The 20,078-nt window shown below is 45.6% G+C and overlaps 1 protein-coding gene across 4 annotated transcripts in view; it reads right to left on the bottom strand.

Annotated features, from left to right (window-relative positions):
- LOC119653075 (C-terminal-binding protein) overlaps nucleotides 1-18,409 on the bottom strand; it is a 202,822-nt gene extending 184,413 nt beyond the window's left edge. For 3 of the 4 annotated variants that reach the window (XM_038057559.1, XM_038057561.1, XM_038057560.1), the window contains exon 1: nucleotides 17,509-18,409. The gene's annotated coding sequence lies outside the window, so the exon portion shown is untranslated. The remainder of the gene's footprint in view (nucleotides 1-17,508) is intronic. The other variant, XM_038057562.1, reaches the window with a different exon arrangement.
- Between the last annotated feature and the right edge of the window lie 1,669 nt (nucleotides 18,410-20,078).

Raw genomic sequence — 20,078 nt, 5'->3', positions numbered from 1 at the left:
AAACAACTGATCATCTACCCCTGCAGAAGATTTTTTTTTTGACCAAAGCCCCTGGGAAAATTCTCATGAATTGTCTAAAACGCAAACCTGAATTAAATTTTTTCATGGACGGATCGATAGATACTTTACATAGGGTCGGTTTTTGTGACTCCATACTAGAGTCCTTTAGCTTATTGTATGTCCTACAAAAGTTCGAATAGTTTCGAGCCGTGCGAATCTGATCAGGCCCTTTGCGCAAGTAAAGAGGTAGCCTGACATAATATGAGAGGCGTCCTCAATGCAATCCGCTTTATGACCTACCCGTGGCATATTGCCCTTGTGTCAGGTTCTCGGCAGGTTGCAGACATGTGTCCACACTAGACATCTGTAACACGGTTCCTTCTGCTTTTCGCGCATCTTCTGTGGCTCTCCATGCCCGTCTGTAGTACGAAATCCGATCCAGGAGCTCCTCCAGCTACACCAGGCCGTTTTTCAGGTCTTTTCTGAGGTTTTTCTAGAGGGTCGCAGACTGCATGTGCTTCACAACTGCCGCGCATTTCTCGACTTATATTCGAAATCATCTGATCAGTTTCAGCAGTTTCCACTGTGCCTCTTTAGGCAAAAACAGGGCTGCCCTTTCCGTCGCAGGTGACGCCACACTCGGCGGATATTTCAGCCTTTCCTACGTCCTTTGCTGGGCGCTGTGGCTAGCAACGCATTTTCGTGCTGCGTACAAGCGCAGCCAACTCTTTCTCCATTACCATTGTCTCTTCATTTATGTCGTTTTTATTCTCCATTGAAGTTTACCCGCAAGAACAAAAAACCTACCATAGCTTCCTGAGACCTGCCCATGCTTACCCGATCGTGGAACTCACGAACTAATTGTTCAATCCACACTACTCGAAGGGGCTGGCTTCCGGTACATACCACGCCGACCACTTAATCGGTCATTAGTAGTTCGCTCTTCCCCAAGAAACTTGCGCGGGTGTGGGAAGCAGATATAATGCCAGCTATGAGATCAGAACTACTTAATCGGGAACCTCGAAGACGGCACTCCCCGTAACGTAAACGACCCATTAATGATCGCTGACGACCCCTAAAGGAGGGAGCAACCGAAACAAGAATATCGGCAAGTGGGTGGTGCCACAAACTGAAGCCGACGGACAAATACTACCACCACCAACCAAGGAAGAAACAGTTCGTGCACACCATAGGCTTAGAAATCGTAAGTCGCCAGGAGCCGATGCTGTGCAGCAATTATAACGGTATCTTATGGCTGAGTTCCATCTATAAGACATTCTCCGTTTTCTTGCTAATCCGGATAGCCCCGTACGCCCAAAGCACCATCGACCCATACCAAGGAGCCCCAGCAAACCAGCAATAGATCACATTTTCTCTCTGCGGATAGCGTGGAAAAGCTTTTAGAATATGGTTACCAGGTGCACCAGCCAGGGTATAATTGTACACGATCATGAGAGAATTCGTTATCTTGAGAGAACTAATAAGGCCGACTAGGCTGACCGTTTCGAGACCATTTGCCATCAACAACAGTGTAAGACAAGGGGATCAAAAGGCCCTACCAGATACTTGAAATAGTTAAGACTAGCCTATCAGATCTTCTAATCTTTCTAATCTGGCCTGTAAAAGGTGATCTGTGGTGTGGTGCATATGTAAATGCGAGAGGACTGAATTTAACCATAGGGTCAAAGCTCTTAGTGTACAACACAATTGTCATGCAATCGATCATGTATTACTTGGAAACTTGGTTTCTTAGCAAGAAAAACTGCGAACTGTTAGCAGCGCCAAGCAAACCATAAGCGTATTGCACCTGTAGGTTTGACCAAATAAAGACAAGATCAACCTGTGACAAGATAGGATTGTCTCGACTAAGAAGACAGGTTATGAATTTAGTGGAATTTTGAAGATGTACACTTTGAACCACATCAATCAAATCAACCACCACATTAACCACCTTCAAATAAGAATTTTCTTGACACCCTTTAAAGTTATTGTTTGATGAAATTTTATTTATTCAAGAAAAAAACTCCGTGGTACGTACAGGTTCGCCAAAATAGATTCTGCATCCCTTTTCACTGAAAACGACGAATGTGGAATTCTTCGGCCTCGTTGCCCTCATAAAGCCTCATTTTTCATGCTTCTGAGTCTGCCACATGTCGCATAAACGGGCTGCAATCACTGGCTCGATAATATTCCGCAAAGCAATCAATTATTCTTGTCTTCACGCGTTTTGTCTTCATTTGTTAACGATTTATTTCCTCCTCTTGACAGCTTTTTGAGATAGTTTTCAATATTCTTTATCGATGGAACCGAACTACCCAGTTTTGGGTTATAAAGTATTCAACTCATTTCAACCAACCTTAGTTGCTGACATCTCTACTCGCAATTGATTTACAGCAAAAACAACTTTCTTAAACTGAAAGACATGGAAAGCCCCCCGGAAATAATGTTTTACCGAAGGGAAATAAGGCGACATCTGCAGTTTATTCACTTAGGGCTTATATATGTTGCAAAAAACAAGGTGTTTTTACAAATGCGCACCCAGTTCATGTTTACAAATACCACCTGTTGCCAACTAAAGATTAACTGAGCGGATAAAACGAATACCAAGGTTAAGCGTTATTAGGAAAATTAGTGCTCAGATGGGGGACCAAAAACGGAGAGAGAACGGAACAAAGACCAAAGAAGAAATGCGAATATCGACATATGAGCTAAATCGAACAAGAAATACTAAATTTTAGAATAGAACTAAAGTATCAAGAAAAGCATAAAAAACTAAATCATTAGAATGCTAAAGAAATAGTAGACGTTCCACAGTATACTAATTGAAGGCTTCATTTTAGATTCATAAAAACCCCATAACACCATTTTTGACTGATTTATGAGACCTACTCCAAACAAGATCCTCCAAATAATGCGGATTACTTTTCTATTAAGCGTATATTAAACGTTCTAAAATTAAATCCGCACAATAACCCACAAACTCACAAATAAATGCCCCTTTCCAAAAAACACGTCTCAAATGCTTACTAACTCGCTATATCTTAACTATTCATAATTCCCCGACAACAACTGGAAACATCCGCTTCGACAGAATAAAAAAGATCTTATGCAAACTCTCCTGATAATGACATTCAAAAGCTCACCCCAAAGCCAATTTTCTAGATAAGAGAAAAAAAGTGCGAACATTCCACACCTGCTTTCCGTTGCACACCTCGTCCCTCTCTAATTCCGCATTCGGTATTTCCATCATATCACATTGCTCCCCATATCTCAAATATTCATTGCCATCGCCATATGTCGACAAAAGTGCAAAGATGAGACAGAGCCAAACAATAAAAATGACGAAAGAAAGCAATAAAAATAGTCACTGAATAATATGTGAGGAATATGCAGCGGCTGCGGTCGCGGGAATCTAATCAAATCAGCAGCAGCAGTCATGTTTTCCCCAAGCTCTCTTATCACTGGGTATTCATCAAAGCCGCGATGAGGGCACAGCCTATGGCGACCAGACTTTGGCACCGTCAGTCCCGACCTCATCCAAAGATTTCGCAATTCGCCTTTGCATCAAGCTGAGAACTCGCAAGGAAAAGTACTGCGCTCCCAGGAACTGTTGGAGCGGTCCAAGTGAGCCTCAGTTCGTCAAAAGAACTTGTTATTCCACGTCAAAAAAATCAACGGATTTCTCTCAACATATCTTGCGTGCCTATTAATATACTCGCCCGGAAGGCACTCAATATGATTCTCACACCCGCCAATAAAAAATAACGAGGCCGATTGGAGGAGGCTTGGGGGCTAAGGGGTGCAACATCAACGTCAATAGTACCTCAAGCCACAACATACTCCGGCAGTAATTAGGATTATGCAAAGTGGACAAATAAAATTCTAGGAAATCCAACCTGTGACACAACCCCTATTTGGATACTGAGGCAACCGGCAAGAGCAACGTGGCCCCGCACAGTTGGTCCAACTAGCGTTTCGTGATGGTATCAATTGAAGGCTTAATGGGAATCATGAACGCATTCATACTCAGCGCAAACATATTTTGCGAATTTTTGCTGAAAACGAATTATGTGCAATATTAAAAATAGATCATCGACTAATTTAGCAGGGACCAAGGGGTGGGATTGAATAACTTGTGGTGAGGAGTGCCATGATGCGTGGAATAGTTGAGGAAGAAGAGTAACACTCATGAAAATGGATATTAATTCACTTTGAGGAATTATTTTTTGCGTCCTAAGCCTATAGGTTTGCCACTGTGGGATTACGTCTCCTCATATTGTCTGGCTTATCGGTCCATCTCAAAACCTTGTCTGACTAAAAGCTAAGCATCTAGAAATTCAGAAATTTGGACAACTCGTTAGATGATTCGCCCCAAATTCCTAAAAATAGCAGTAAGGTAGGTGTCCACTTATTAATTTCCGAACACAACTGGTTATTGATGACACCCTTTACAGGCGCAAATACCTTAGCATCTACCGAACAAAATTCATATGTCAACAAACTACTACTACCTTGGAAGGGTAATATATCTCTACTAATAGATACACAAAAAAAGGCATAGGGCATAAAACCCGACCACGCGCCATCGCTAACGATTTGCTGAGATGAGTTTCCGCTTCCTCCAGGACTTTCCGAGAAGCTTGCACTTTTCCAACTCAAATATTATATGGTGCCCAAGTAGAGCTCCAATTTAGCTCTCAGGCTTTTGCAGAAAAAAATATAAATGTGACCAAATTGACACCTACATACATCAACAGAACTAACCCCTCTGAAACTACTGATAAGATACCTCAATAGGTAGACAACCATTTCAAAAAAACCAATGACTTCCAAATCAGCCATCGGAACCCGCTGAAAGGCTCCCATCAGCGGCGAACCTACTTCGGAGCAGGACTTCAATAATTCAGGCAGTCACGTCCGTCCTATGGTTGCGGACTTATTAATTTGGTAAATTTTCCCCAAGTTACACCCCGTTAAAATTTCAAAGAAAAGTTCGAAAAAGGTGCTCAGCATTAATACCAGTAGACACAAGGCCTAGGCCCCCCCAAGGTCCCCGGAATTGTGAAGCGCAACACGACACACTCACCTCACAATGGGGTGTACACAACCGCCACGAAACTAGTTAAAACAAGTCTATATCACTGCACATTTTTATGATTCTAGGACAAACTTAAGGGGGGGTTTCTAATCAATTTCCCAAATATCTGGTAATATACTAATAATAACCGAATTCGGGGACATATCGATATAGAGAATATTTCGAGGCTTGGACCAGGTATGGAGGCAGCTATATGAATTTTTTTTCAGATTTTTCGGGTGGGTAATTTCCAAAAAAGGTCCGTTACAGAAATGATCACTTTCCAACCCCCGCACTCCCCACCTATACGAGGGGGGACCCAAAAAACACGGGAATTTCGTCATAACTTCTTTATTTCTCAATATTTTTACACCAAATTTTGATCATCTTCAAAGTATTCCAAATGATTCTTCCATTGTTCAAAACATTTTTTAAATTCACTCATCGGGATGTCCTTTAAGCCTTCCAGCGATTTTTGTTTCACCTCCTCCACAGTAGCACACACTTTCCTTTCATATTCCTTTTGAGTCTGGGGAACAAAAAGAAGGCACAGGAGGCTAGATCCGGTGAGTATGAGGGCTGGACAATCGGTGTCATGACGTTTTTGGTCAAAAATTGCTTCACGGAAGGGGCGGTGTGGGCGGGCGCGTTGTCATGATGGAAGAACCAGTCGCCTGTGCGCCAAAGATCTATCCTTTTCTTCCGGATACTCTCCCTCAATCTTTTCAAAACCGCCAAGTAGAACTTCTGGTTGACAGTTTGACCCGGGGGAACGAACTCCGCGCGGGACGAATCTGGCTGCAACCCTTCTCATGTCCAAATCTTCGGATAAAATTTTCTGAATTTAACTGCATGACGTTCCCGACATCTCACAGAGTTGATCAATGGTTCGGCGACGGTCTTCACGAACGAGGTCATTGATTTTGTCGACGTTTTCATCAGTTCTTGACGTTGAGGGGCGTCCTGAACGATGTTGGTCTTCAATAGACATTTCTCCACTTTTAAAACGTGAAAACCAATCGTAAACTCTGGTTTTACTCAAGGTAGCATCTCCATAAGCAGTCTTAAGCATTAAAACAGATTCCGCGGCCGATTTCCCAACAGGAAACAAAATTTCACAGCCGCGTTGTTCTCGACAATCTGCCATTACGTTTTCGCCGAAATGTAAAAAGTTGTTTTAGTAAAAAAAAAATCTCACAGGCGAACCGATGCACTCACAGCGACACAACTTCGCACACTGACGCAGGTGGTGTAACACTAACGGACATGTGGTCAAACAATAGGTTCCCCCACTCTCCTTCCCCACCACAGCGTAATTCCCAGAACTTATGGGTCCCCCCTTGTACACCGAATGTGAAAACTAACACCGGCTCGGAAAGTACTAAATTTCGTTTGATACCCAACATACCTATATTTGATGAAAAAAATTGGAAACCTCCTTTGCATATATAAGGACCCACCCCCTAAACTCAGCATGGAAATCTGCAACTCAATGATTGTGTGGGTGTTCACAGCTTCTACCGCCTCATGAAGTTTCATGTCAATCGGTATAGCCGTTTTTGAGAAAAGTGTGTGTAACAGACAGACAGACCCGATTTTAATAAGGTTTTGCTTTACCAACAAAACCTCAAAAAATGGAATTCATGTGATTCACACGCGTTAAAAAAAAAATATATCTGACATGTACATAGGTACTATCAGCATCCTGTATTGGTCGAGTTCAAATGACTCATTAAGATAACGCGGAATCTTATTCGCCAATACTACGTGCTACCTGAACGGCACTATGGTTCAGACAGTTCAGTACTCCAGTCAGGCTGACCTCATACCAAGCGATAAACTGTTTGGTTACATTTTTCATATGTGGGAAATTAACCTCCACAGACAGGTAAAGAATCCGGTATGAATAGCATTCCCAACGTTGTCCTCAGGCGTCTACTGAACGTTGCCATTCGTAACTATTGCATCCTGGTCAATAACCTACTGAACAATTCTTTCCTTGCAAGACAGTGGAAGAAAGCCCGGGTGTTCCCAATCTTAAGAGAAGGATTAATCCAGTCCTAACAATTACCGCCCAATCAGTTTGCTGCCTATTATCAGCAAGGTATTTGGGGTTTTAGTATTAAAGGCCTTGAAGGAAAAAGGACTTATAGTTGAATAGGCAATTTAGGTTTCCATATGTTCTTTTGATAATACACGCAATAATGAAGGTAACGTCTGGGATTTGTTCTCTGGTTAACAATGGTTATTTGCGTAAATATCGAGGAGTCCTTGGACACTTCCTGATTTTTTGGGCTGGCTTTCAGGCTCTTGAAGAACCAGTTTCCTAATGCTGACACATCTTTCTAAACTTCTCCTAGATCATATACTCTCAAATTGCCATCCCCGTTTCCATAGTATCAGATAACTTTCTGTAAGACTTCGGAACTAAAGCCACTTCAGATGAGTTCCTTCCAGGGTCGGAACGCCCTCCCTTAGTACTTAGGACCGCGAAATAGAGAAGGGACCGAAAATTCATCGGATCTCTGGAATACAAGAAAATTTTAAAAAAAATTTTATCGAAAATAGTAAGACAAACAGGAGACTAACCTGACTAAAGTCGTGAAAATAACGATAGCTACTGCATAACTGCTGAAGAATAGGCGTCAAAAATGGCCCAAAAGAGAAAGATTTGTAATAAAAGGTATAAACGTCCTGAATTGGTTATCTATCAAACTATTAGGAGAGAGATTTGATTATTGAGCTCAAGAGAGCGTCAGCGGAAAGTTCCTTAGGACAATAGGCTGAAATAAGAGCCAAAATACAGAAGATCGCTATTCAAAGAACACTGAGATTGCAACAACCAATAACCAGTAACCAGAGGCACAGGAAGGTGCATAAAAAAAACTCGAAAGATCAACGACTAATTTACCGAACCAAGTGGCAAACAATCTACTGGTGGCTGGTAAATAAGAATAGTTCACAAGAAGGATCTTATCCCGAAACGGGGGAAACGATCAATTACTTCAAAGACCCATTCTCAAAAACTACCCCACCGAAAAAATCTGAAAACAATTGATATGGGTTTTAATATGAAGCAGCATACTGGAAAGTTTGATGGAAATCTTACTATTATTAATAATGTTATAACAGGTCAAATTTGTCTCTTTTGCGTCATAAATATCAGCACCACATCGAATTCAATATCGGGTGTTTTCAACGTATACACACTACAGAAGACATCGTGATTTTTTAAGGATTTTTTGATTGAATAGATTTATTTTATGGGGCACAAAATTTGAGAGGTAAATCCTTTGTCAATCGTTTGTTAAAAATTAAAATTTGGTTGCGGATGTGTTTACCAACTTTATCGGTTGGACGGATATAGCTTTGCGACGCAATGCTATTGAGGAGTCCCGCCCCCGATCCAAGTGTAAAGCCAATTTTTGAACCCTGGTGACCTACCTGGCACTAAAACATCCCATTTGAGCGTTGCAAATATTCTTATTATGACTTTTGCGACACGAGACTGAAAGTTATCACGATGAAGGAACTTGATCATGTCTGTTCCACTTGTTTTTCAGGCAATGCGCGACTCAAACAACTCATCTATACTCAATACCGATTGCCTGTCATGGAATCGCCAATTTTTTGCAGCTCGTAACAAATAACCCCCTTTAGGCTCAAAATAGGCTTCAAATTCGACGATTACCTCTTTATCGGCGCTGAATTTCTTTCCAGCGAACATTCTCTTGAGGTCTGAGAACCGCTGGGCCAGATCTAGGGAATACGGTGGATGCGGAAGCAATTCGAAGCCTAATTCATGCAATTTTGCCATTGTTGCTATTGTCTTGATGAAACAGCACTTTCTTTTTCTTTTTTCCGCGATTTCGTCCTTCAAACGATCCAATAACGCTATGTAATAATCGCTGTTCATGGGTTTTCCCTTCTCAAGATAATCACGATAATCGAATATTATACCATACGCCTCCCAAAATACTGATGTCATAACCTTTCGAGCCGACTGTTGCGTCTTTACGTGCTTTGGAGTCACCATGGCAGTCCACTCAGACGATTCTGGAGTTAAATAATGAAGCCATATTTCGCCCATTGTCACGTAAAACGTCGTACCCGAGTGCCACGATCAAAAAGAAGGATCCACAACGGATCACATCCTCGATGAATGTTCCTCCTGCCTCAGATATATTGTGTGGTGCCGCCTCTGAGGTTCCTTGATATCTTCAACGGATGTTCCTGGACAAGCGACCTATCCTAGCTCTATGAAGACCGTAGCAGCGGATACTCCTCGATCTATACATACTGAACAAACTTTGTGTGCGCCAGTGGTTGCGAGTGGCTGATGTTGTTTTTGAGACTTAGCACCACGTAGGTGATTGCCTTCCAGAAGTCTCTAGATCTACGGACGTTTGCGGCTATAGCCGATAGGTATTGCCTTCTGAGCTTCTGTGAAATATTCTTCCTTACCTTTATAGAAAACTCTTCGTTTCAGACTTTGAAAATTAAATATTCTTTCTTCTTTGTAGGGATAAAATGACAAGTGAGATAAATCCTGCCGTTCCCTCCTCCTCCCTCACCTAGTTCTCTGATTCCAGACGAAGAAGATTGAATTCTCGCGATGCATGCAAGATCAGGCAGTACACCTAACCCTGTTGTTTTAGATTTAATCATTTAAATATAATTTCTTCAATGCACCAAACCAAACTAAACTCTTTAATTTTTGGACTTCCTCTTTCCCTTCTCCGAACTGGAGCGAAGTTCTCTCCAGGGAGCATCCTTTATTTGTAAAACCTGAAGGTAAAAAGGAAGAATGGGAACCCCAACGACCGCACGTCATGAAGATCTGAAGCAGGAGGATTGATGATGTGTTCCGTCGTGGGTCTTCTCTCTCGAATGCGGTTCTCGGGTCCCAAGTTTTGCCGTGTCACAACGAAAGACAGAGTAACCTTTAAGGGGCTTGGAATCTAAAATCCTGTCATCCAACCAGGTTTCAGAAATACAGATGACGTGATGTTAAAATGCTAAGGCAGATAGTTTGAAACTAGACAATTTGGTCCTTAGACTCCTTACATTTTGATAAAACAGTGTAAAATTGCTAGAATCGGCGAGACAGGCGGGCAGGCCGGAAATTTTCTCGAAGCTCCTCTGTCCTCTGAAAAGGCTTGATGGAACCCCCTGTAGCCAAAAGAAAGATTGGACGATAGCATCGAAGTTGTGGGGATACGTCACTTTGAAGGAAGCTATTACTCGGTCCAGATAGCTAAGTGATTAGAGCACTAGGCTGTGAGTCATATCAGGGCAATAATCTCGGGCGAGCGCAATGGTGACCGCGTAGCCTCCTATAGGTTACTATAATCCTGTAGTGTACCGTTACGGTCTTGAATGAAGCGCTCTAACACACTTTAAAGCCTTGACCCAATTGGATTATTACGCCAGCAATTATTATTATTACTAGATCAGGAGAGGCATCCTTCGTTAGCCTCACGCATGAGAGAGGTGACAAAGTTGAGTTAGCTTTGCTTCTGATATATGCCGGAAATGATGGGAGTACGCTAGCCCCGACACGAATAACTGTTTCGGTGGCGAGGCAACGTTCAGCTGGAGGCCGCTTGGGCGACATGGGATCGGAAAGGCCTGCGGTTTAGCGGTGGCGGGCGTCAATAATGTGCATGAGGAAACGTGCGGTGGTGCTAATGCAGCGACAGTAGAACAATCGTTAGAACTGCGTAGCGTAACCAATGCTGAGTAGAGAACACGTCCCTCGAATGGAGATAGATTTTTAAGCTGGCGTCGGGCTAGTAAGATCTTTTATAGACGCACTGGAACAGCATGTGGCAAATAGAGGCGGAGAATTAGTCGACCGCCTTGTTCTACTAAACAAAAGATAGCCCTTTCTGCCTCCGGAAGCGGAGAACACACTCTTCCCTTTTGCTATAAAGTACTTACTGATTAACAAGAGGATCCCCGTATGATATTGACGGAAGCTGGGAGCTTTTGGGTAACAGTGGAGTTCACTCTCCATGTGCTACTGCCATATAGAAACACAGAAAGAATACTAGCAAAGAACAGTCTTTGATCTTAATGTTGAAATAACTGCATTTCCACATTTTAGACAAGACAACGAAAGCTAATCTTACCGCCTTAAAACGCTGGGCGACATCCAGTTCGGGCCCATCGTCGACAGAAACCACGCTTCCTAGATATTTATTTAATCATGGTACGATGACCCGTCAGACTGAGAACCTTGGTTTTGTTGCGTGTCTATCTTCAGGTGGTGGACTCTCTGGTACGGGACGGATGAGGGCCCCAAAGAGTACATTGTCACAGCCGGGGTACCACAGGGATCGGTACTTGGTCCCCTGTTGTGGAATATCATGTATAATGGGGTGCTTGCTCTTTCCGTCCCAGAGGGGACTACGATTGTCGGTTTTGCTGATGACCTAGCTGTGGTTGTTGCAGCAAAACACCCAGAAGATGTGGAGGTTTACGCAACAGAAACAGTGAGAGCGGTAAAGTCCTGACTAGAAAAGGCCGGGCTGACCTTGGCGGACGCGAAAACGGAAGCGGTCTTAATAACGAAACGCAGGAAAAATAACACTGTAAAAGTGGAGCTCGGTGGACATACGGTCGTATCAAAGCCGGCTATCAAATACCTGGGGGTAATAATTGACACCAAATTGAGTTTTAGGGAACACCTAGAGTATGCATGCCAAAAGGCAGCCAGTGCCACCACGGCACTTGCAAAAATGTTGCCAAATATTGGTGGACCGAAACATTGCCGGAGGTTGGTGCTAGCCGGAGTGATGCGTTCCATCCTGTTCTACTCGTCGCCTGTGTGGGCAGAGGCGCTTGTAAGCTCTCAGAGACGGAAGCAGGTGAACTCGGTTTACCGGCGGATGGCTTTGAGGGTGTGCAGTGCTTTTAGAACCACATCAGATGAGGCAGTATTGATGGTGGCAGGCATGATCCCGGTTGACATTCTGACCAAAGAAATGAGTGTCCTGTACAATGCAAGACATATGGAGGGGCATGCACAGCGTAGAAGTGCGGCAAGGTCAGAGTCACTTGATCTCTGGCAACGCAGATGGGACGAGTTTGCGAAAGGTCGGTGGACGCACAGGCTCATTCCCAACATTAGGGTGTGGCTTGAGCGAAAACATGAGGAGACCAACTACCACATTACCCAGTTCCTCACGGGACACGGTGGTTGCTACAGGCAGCATCTGCACCGCTTTGGGTTGGATGATTTTCCGAACTGTCCCAGATGCGATGGCATACCGGAGGATCCAGAGCATGTGATGTTTCACCGCCCACGATTTGCGATGGAGAGAAGGAGCTTAAACCAGGTGCTGGGCAGGAGCGGGACCCCGGAGAGCTTGGTTACTGAGATGCTGGAGTCCGAGGAGAAGTGGCTTGCGGTTGGCTCCGCAATCATCCAAATGGAGGACGAGTTGCTGAAGAAACAAAGAAGGATGAAAGCTGCAAATAGGAGAAGGATGAGTGCCTAAGAGCAGACCTACCCCGCGAGGTAATACCTCAATGGTGGTCCCGCGGGGCTGGGGCTGGCGCTGGCGGCGGACGTGTCTTTCTAAGATTTTCCACCTCCGTGGACCAAAAAAAAAAAATCATCAGGTGGTGGCTTGGTGACCACAACATCCTACAGATGATTTTGGAACAGTGTGCAGAATTTAGATCTCCGCTGCACCTGCTCTTCATCAGTTTCGAGAAAGCAAGCAGATAGTGTGTACCTGAAATGGTCTACCTAAGAGGGGCATTCAGCGGAAACTAATAGTTATTATAAGAGCGACATACGACAGCGCTGAGCCTGAGGTAAAATCCGTGCTGCAGCGAAGTAAAACCTCAGGGGATTTTGAGGTCTAAAGCGGAGTTCGCCAGGGTTACATTCTGTCACCGATAGTGACGTTCTTCGCGTTGTCTTGTCCGGAAGACGTGGAGGAATTCGATGGACAATGACATTTTTCCTCAGACACCTCGACTACGTACATGACATCTGTTTGCTCTCTCACCGGGTCATGGAACCTGGCGAAATGGCTCTGGACTTGGAAAGTGAGGGAAGTAGAGTTGGAGTCAAGAAAATTCTACCAAACCCACAATAGTCACCAAACGTCGGCTCTTGCGGTTATCTCTTTTGCTAAGTCTTGTTGGGCAATGGAAACAATAGATCAACTCCCGGATAGCATCGAAGAAAATTTTTTTATGGTTATGGTCTGGCGTTGGACAGCATTTCTAGTGACATACTTACTTAAGACTTTTCTATCCACTCTTTAGTCTGACGAATAACTCGATTCCCAATCAGAACTGTAACTGAAAGCAATACCTGAGAAACTCCATTAGCGAACAAATCCTTAGTAAGCAACTTACAAAGGTAATACACGGCAAATGCATGGTCACCTTATTTAGGATGGCCGGTAGTATGAGTGAGGCGGGGAGCTGCCTAAATCGAAGGAAAATTGATATTCTTTCTAGGCGGTATCCCGAATTACTGATACCAAGAGACAACGAAGTTTCACTTCGATAAGAAGTTTTAAACACGTTGGAGTAACAAGGCAAACTGGGAGAGCGTGGCTGCGACATACGGCTTGAACCAGCAACTGATTACTTGGTACACTGACGGATCCCTCACAGCAGAGGGAGCGGGTGCCGGTGTCATTAGTCCAAGGAAAATGTACTTTGAGCCAATGGGCAGATACACTAGCATATTCCAGGCGGAAATACACGCCATAGACAAATGTGCCTCCTTTAATCTGCAAAGGAACTACAGGGGGCAGAACATAGCTATTCTCACCGATAGCCAAGCAGCGATCAAGGCACTTAGGTCCAACCAGGTGAACTCCAAACTGATATGGAAATGCCTTGAGAGACTGAATACTCTCGGCTCGTCCAACAAGGTCTGGATACTTTGAGTTCCAGGCCTTGCGGGGTTGGAAGGCAGCGGACGAACTAGCCAAGAAGGGAACAGGGACGCCTTTACACGGGCCAGAACCCTTCTGTCGGATCGGAAACGGTTTCATGGCTATGAATCTAAGAAATGAAGAGGAACGGTTGAGATGGAGCAGTCCAAGGTGCTTATTGGGGGATACGAACCCATACGCACAAAGGATTGCTTAAACCTCACCAAAAGGAACCTCCGAATCATAGTGGGAATTCTCACTGGTCATTGTCGGCTGAACTATCACCTAGGGAAGCTAGGGATATCTACGGACACTGCCTGCAGGTTTTGTCAGGAGGATGACGAAACCTCTAAAGACGTCCTGAGACAGTGCCCGGCACTTTTGTAAAGTAGATCGAGGCATCTGGGAAAACACTTAATACCTCCTCGTGACGGTTATAGGGCTGCTTGAGATACTATGGTCAATAGGTACGCTATAACCAGTAAAAGGGGCACAATAGTTCTTCAAGGGCGCAGTGAGCCTTTCCCTTAACAGAATAATAATAATAATGGCCACCTTCGTGCGCTTGGCATTTTCTTACCAACGCTGGCTGGGAACTATCTTTAGAATGGACGTCGCGATACCTGGCATTTTTCGATTATATTTAAATGTTTGCCAAGAGCAATATTCAAATTTATCTTCCATTCAGAGAGACGTAGTGTTTTCCGTCCAATACCCAAATGCTAGTCGACCCACTGGACAAACCCGTAAGCAACTGCCCAAAGTGTAGCCACATTTGAATTGAATTCGGTCGCTCCATAGGCAGCCCCGTGACAACATTCATTTTTCATTTCTGCATGGAAGCGCTTCCAACGCAAAAAGTGCCCACTTTCCTGTCTCCCGCTGATCAGCACCAACTACCAATCCATTTCGCATTAAAACTCAACCGATTTCACCCCACTTTCTCCGACTGTATGCCGATTTCCCATGGCCCGGCTGCCATTAAGCACAATTATGAAATGACATCGAGTACTTGGCGCATTAATTTCTCGCCAATAATAAATGAAATGTGCGACGACGGATGACGCGACACACATGAGCAAGTCAAGTTATGCCAACGAAAAGTCGTGATATATATAATCAGCGAATGAAAAACCGCACACCTAGGCCAGCATTCGCATTTCCTCCCGCCCTCCCACACGCCACTCCCGGCTCCATCGCCTGGCCACCCCGTCCCGCTCCCCCTGCGGCCTCCCTAAAGCTCACCACGTACTTTTGCAACTCCAGCAAATTCTCTTCGCAATAATCATTTGAAATTTTCCATGTAGTCGTCGTTGTTGGAAAATTCCTCGAAACAGATGTTAATCGATTAATGCGAGGCGAGGTGAGCCCCGAACCGAGCGCGTTGCTGTGACTGAACAATGCGACTGGGATTTTGGGAGCGCCGGGAGCACAGGTGGGAAGGGGACGCGACGGCAGCAGGACCGGCCCAAGAAAAATACGGAAAGGGAAGAGAACAAACGCGCGCGCCCAAAAGAATGAGTCGTCGTCGTCGTTTCCAATGGATGAGCTGAGCTGAATGGCTGGCCGGATGGATGGCTGCCCGGTGAATTTCGAAGGGTTGAACGGTATTTCAATGCGACGACACCTGTTCAAGATGCTTTGCTTTGAACGAGGTGCGGAACAGCGCGAAAGTAATTTAGGGGGAGAATTCGACACCGGTGAATAGGCTGCGGTGGAAGTTCCGTGGGGTGGATGGATTCGAGTGCGTTTGTTGTTTCCGCAGAAGTTCTGAGCGAGTTTGGATGTCGGTCGAGAGAGAGACTAAGCCAATGGGTTAATGCGAATGTTTGTTTTTGGATGGGGTTAAGATTTAAGTGCTTGGTGAATGCGATGTTCCTTTGCAAATCAAATATTAATTCGTCCCCCGAGCCCCGAATGACCCCAGACGGATTAGCGACGGTCCCAGGCCCTGACATGCTGATGTCACCATTCAATTCCCCCAAACCCCAGGCCCCAAATCTGCGACTGTTTCGACCACGAGCAAATAAGAACCAAAAAGTATTTCGAGTGTCATCTGCCCTCCCGGAACCCTTCTGCCACCAAATCCACACATTTCGGCGGCGTGCACAGTGTCCCACGCTGACACCAAGGAACACCAGAGACAGCAATCGCTACCAAGTCTCCGGGAAAGCGAAATAGTCATTGAACACATGAATGCCCGCGTGTATGAGGACTTCATCAGTCACTGGACAATTGCTTTGACGGGTCCCGAAGTGCGTGCCATGTTTTGGCCTGAGATGGTTTGCTGGCCGCCCTCATCACCTTGTCTGAGTGTCCCTCGCCGCACCGCCACTCACAGGAGGGTATGTCCGGCCTTCAATCGAGTGATTACCGCGCCGAGTGTGCATTACACGTCTGGTCGCAGAGCATTGTAAAGGGACCGGGGACAGATGGCGACCGCACTGAGGTGCAATCAATTGAAACAGGGATGGGTCCACTTTCACACACTTCATCATTCGAGACAAACAATATGCTGGCGAGTGACCCCGGTCCGATTGTAAGCAAAGCCGGACCGGGAGTGGAATGCCGCGGACACCGCGCCATTGTCGTGTGTGCCGCTTGCAGGGTTCCAAACGTGTTTTAGCGGGCGACGTTCAACGTCTTCACCGGGCGATGCTGAAAACATTTCGCGGCCGTAAAAGAACACACGCTCAAGCCCAACGACCGCTTAGATCGCTAAATACAGAGCGGATAAACAACGAAAAGCCACCTCGAGCCGTGGACAACAAAAAACTCAATCAATCTTTCTGCTACGACCGTAACGCTGGCTTGAGCGCTCGAGAAACCGCGCAAAATGAGCGCAACATCGAAAACTTGTTTTGCCGTGGATTGCGGACGAGTGGCTGCCCCGGCGGATTGTGTGTGGCGATTTGAGGTTTTTCTGCGGCGCGCGAAATGCCATGGGAGCGCTGGCCCGGCCGCGCCAGTGGACCGTGTGCGCTTCAGTGTCGTGCTCACGACGACATTAGCCGCGGACCATGGAGATGACGGTCGAGAGTGGAGAAACACAACTTCACGGGCGACGTGACGGCCATAACTTTTTGCCACAGTCGCAACGGCTCTTCCAAGATCGCGCGAACCGTCGCCGCTGCGGGCAATGGATGATCTGACGTTTCACATAGAACACCCGAAAAATGCGTGTTTATTATGCTTCCACGAAAATACACAAGACAAAATCATTTCGCCTGCAAACTGCTCCTCCGGAACGTGGCCATATGCCCGGGTGAAAACTCCAAACCGTACACAGCCCCGCTACCGCCACACCATTCATACCAACCTTTGTTGATACCTGGCCAGACCACCCGCACTACATTCGCTCCGTAGCCACGCACTTCTCAATAAACACGCGCGCAAAAAAGTGTCAACCGGGCGACTGCCATGCCGGCGCCATTGAAGTTTTCACCGGGGCTCCGCAGGGCCCTCCTGCAATACGGCGGCCACAAACCGGACCGGGGGCCGTTTTCCCGGCCAAGTACTCACCTTCGGGGAAAGATAACTTGCTCCTCCAGCTTAGCGTCCAGGTCCAAATGCGTCCGAATCACTTTATATCCTTTTTCGTTCCTGGCGGGCAGACTGTACTCCACTGAAACGGCTGAACTTCACACGCGTTTCCCGTCACTTTTCCGGGCGGCAAAACTTCTTTCTCTTTGACGGCGACCCGCGCACCTCGCTCGCCCCTCGCCAAGTCGTGTCTTCGCGTACACACCGACTTCAAAAGTGTGCTCCGCCGCCGCCGCGCTTTTCACTTGGCACAGCGATCACTTTCCTTCGATCAATTCCTGAGTTTTCCGGTCCGGCTCCGTGTCCCGCGACCGCACACAAAGCTGTTTTCCCGATCGCCACCAACTAATCCGCGCGATCGATCGAAATACGGCCTTACGACTGCCAGGAAAATATGCCGCCGCGGCCAACAATCGCCTGGGAGTTTTCCACGTCCGTTTGCCGTGCGATTATGCTTTCCGCTTGCGAGCGGCGTCCGGGAAACGTTTCTCGCTTGCGAAATATACTTTTCAATTGTCCAATTACACCACAAAACTAGCCGCCGCAATCGTATTGTGATTTCGCTCCCGTCCACCGTCTTCTATCAGATTCGTATCCGTCGTCACACACTTCAACTTTCCACACACACGAAAATTTCCAAGCTTTGGCGGCCGGAAAACGCGCACTTTTCCACCACAATTCCGTCGCGTTGATAATCCTTTAGACAATTTCAATGTTTTTCAATTCCACTTTGTGGACGTTTAATCGATTCGATTAAATTAGAACGCAGACACTTGAATTTCGAGAAATTTACCGCGTCCCTTTTACACGACGAAAACGAAATCCCCACTCGCACAGCATTCAAAATGGCGGACAAAGTAGAATTTTTGGTCGCTTTTAGTACCCGTTTAGTACTAACGCGATGAGATTCTCGTACTATTTTGAATGACGCGATTCTTTCGCATGCGGCGACTGTGGAGATGGCACTGGTATCAAAGATGGTGGCCATTTGATATTTCAGAGCAGATGGCGCATGAATTTGAATATTGGAAATTGATTTTGAATTTTTATTTCGATTATTTAGCTGACCATGTAAAAGCTATCAAAATTAATGCAATTTCATAAAAAAATAATTAAGTTAATTTCTAAGTTGTCATAATCTCGGCAGATGACGGACTTTACCTAATCCTAGCACTAAGTGCCCAGCATTTAGGCTCGGACGATCCTGCCTACTGAAAAACTAAAGGAGCGCTGGTGGTGGTGGCCGGTGGTAGGTTAATGGGAGAATCCGCCAAAAACCCTCCGCAACATCAAGCACGTATGCAGAATGGTATGGTTTGAACCAGACTGTGCGAAAGTTCCAGGACATCAAGGGAGGCCGTGGGGGATTTAGGTACAATACCTGTAGCTGACAATATTATGGAAACTACAACCATCCGTTCGAGACGCCAAATTTCTTTGATTTCCCGAGTCAGTGGCTCATGGTTCATCTTCTTCTCCACGCATTTCCGTTCGATGTTGCTGTTATGGGAGATAGCAACATCAATAATATATGCGGAGCAACCCGTCTTGTCAACTAACTTGTTGTGTGGAATATGGTGATCAGTCAGAACTTGTCGGCCCCAATACATGCTGTAAGCAGAACTATCAAGTATTGCTTGCGGCTCATATCAATAAACCGGACATGTTTCCGTGATCAGCCCATACTTGTATGCAAGATTTTTATGGATAACCTTACATACAGCATTATGCCTGGTGAAGAATTGCACCACGCTCTGTTAGGACTCGTTGAAAAATCTGAAAAACTCCGCTGCTTCGACTGCATACGACAGTAAGTTTCTGCCCTAGTGTGTTCAGAATTTCAACTACGGGTGCCTCACTGGGGATGACACAGTTTCTGTAAACTCTCCGCATTTTATTTCTCACTCGTCTGCTGGCATTGCCAGAACTGATTTGAATCAGCCTAGCAAAGTCCTGCTTTAATCAGTCCCGCTGACGCTCCAGACGAATTTTCCATGGTGGATCTCTTCGGTCACTCGAAACAATAACATGAAAGCGAATGTTCTGACCGTGCAATCTGACAGCCGTAACTGTACGACAATACACAAGTGACTGTAGTTGCAGCAGCAGCACACGGTCGAGATGCAATCTCATCATTGATTTGAGACAAAATTCCCGGAGTTGCTGGAAATGCATAGAGCCTGGGATTACCCTCAGCGGAAACCTCAGCTGAAACCTCAGCTGGACGGTGGAGAAGAGTGCTTCGGCGAGTACTGAAACTGTTGCCTGCAATGCAGCGTGGTGTTGTTGATTTCGCCGCCTCTGCCCCCATCGACTCTCGGCCACCAGTTTCCCCGATGACCTCAAGTCGAACAAGCTGCCTGATGATTACCAGGATTGTGTTGTTGCGAGTTATAAAGCGGTACTGGTCTGCAACTCGCTCCACAATCACGTGAGCGAATTGCGGGAAACGCTCAACGAATCTCTTATGCAACAAGGGGCGGTAAGATGTTGTACCCACCCCTGCCGTTATTTCGTAGTAGGAGCGAATGATGATGAGGTTCATTTCT

Source organism: Hermetia illucens, chromosome 3 (assembly GCF_905115235.1).
Source record: "Hermetia illucens chromosome 3, iHerIll2.2.curated.20191125, whole genome shotgun sequence".
In the NCBI taxonomy this organism is placed as follows: Eukaryota; Metazoa; Arthropoda; class Insecta; order Diptera; family Stratiomyidae; genus Hermetia; species Hermetia illucens.
This window is presented reverse-complemented; position numbering and strand designations above follow the sequence as displayed.